The sequence below is a fragment of the Limulus polyphemus genome, unplaced genomic scaffold, assembly GCF_000517525.1.
Source record: "Limulus polyphemus unplaced genomic scaffold, Limulus_polyphemus-2.1.2 Scaffold1648, whole genome shotgun sequence".
In the NCBI taxonomy this organism is placed as follows: Eukaryota; Metazoa; Arthropoda; class Merostomata; order Xiphosura; family Limulidae; genus Limulus; species Limulus polyphemus.
In genome coordinates this window covers 24,367-26,072 of record NW_013667258.1, presented here as the reverse complement: position 1 = coordinate 26,072, position 1,706 = coordinate 24,367, and positions in this window count along the sequence as shown.

Sequence of the window (1,706 nt, the reverse complement as noted above, 5' to 3'; positions counted from 1 at the left end):
AGGTATGAGGCAAGATATGGTAGAATGGTGCAGGACATGCAGTAGATGTTGTGCTAAAAGGGGACCAAAACATAAGGGCCGCCCACCTTATGAAGAGTTGCCTGTGAATATGTCAGAGTGTGTGGAAGTGTTATCTGAAAGAATGGATGATATTTACCATCAAGTGCGTTCAAACTTGAAAACGTCTGCTGATTCGATGAATCTATCTTATGATAAGAGATCTACTGAAGTCAGCTTTGTACCAGGAGACAAGGTGTGATTGTATAATCCCAGGAAGATCAAAGGAAGTCTCCTAAGATGTCTTCTCCATGGGAAGGCCCATATGACTTTCCGAATAAAATGTGGTCGGCGAGGTAAGCCAAAGGTGGCGCATGCCAACAGGCTTTGGCATTATCACAGTCCAGGACATTTGAATTGGAACTAAAGGAACAACGGAACAAATGACGAGGCTGAAGACGTGTCACCTGAACAAGCCACTGTCGAAGAAGAAACTCCACCCGGTTTTGAGAAGGGAAACAGTGAAGCCCTTGATGAAGTTACTACCACTGATATGACGGTTACCGATAATAGGACATTTCTTGATGGAGATGAACCCCACGTGAAGCAGAAGCCAATGAGACAGAGACCAGTATGGAAGAAGATACGTCCCGTAAAATTAAGAGACTTTGTTGAATTTTCATTTTGTGTTTGTAAATTCTGTACATTTAATTAAGTTACTGTTAATTATTTATTGGTTTAATGTAAGTGGCTATTGTTCGGGAAGGAAGGGGCAGTGTTACGACAGCAGAAATCACTTGATGCTGGTAACACGTCATGAGATTCTCGAAGGATCTTGACTTAGCCTGGCAACTTTAGTCTTTTCTAGGCGCCCTCTATTTTAGTATATAAGCCCGGCAAATAAAGCGGAGAGAAATGGAAGTGATACAGATATAGAGACAGATAATTGAGTCAAGCAAGCGGTAATGACCGTAAGTAAAGTGCGTGAATCGTTGTAAAAATTCTGTGTATTGCAAAGTTGTATTGAGAAAGAATAAACTAGTTTTATTTAAGAAAGGTCTTGTATCACTGAAGTTCCTCGGGAAGAATTTATACCGGAAATTAACAAACGACCAGAGACGTAACAGTAGATTAAACTTCGATTCCTGTCGAATGAATCTATAGCATTGAGACATCAATATAATTAGTGCACAGTTGTTAACTGTTGTTTTGATGTTAGATTATAGTGTTGATTCATGAGTATGGAATTACACTATGCTAATATAATAATAAACTGGCAAACAACAGATCTTAAGAATAATAAACTTGATTATTCTTGGGTGAATATAGTGTTACGACAGCGGAAGTCACGTGACGCTTGTCACACGTCATGAGATTCTAGAAAGATCATGTCCATTCATGAAGCCTCGAGTGTTCTCCAGACGCCCTCTATTTCATATATGTAAGACCGACGAGAAGTGACGGCATAGATATGAATAATTGCAGATTGAAGAGATAAAGACAGATAATCGAGTGAAGTCGTAAGTAAAGTGCGTGAATCGTTCGTTATGAATTATAGCGTGTGTTCAAGTTAAAGTGACTGTGGAAATTAAGTGTATTGCAAAGTTGAATTGAGAAAGAATAAACTAGCTTATTTAAGAAAAGACTTGTATCGCTGAAGTTTCTCGGGAATATTTTTTACGGGAAATTATCAAACGAACAGAGACGTA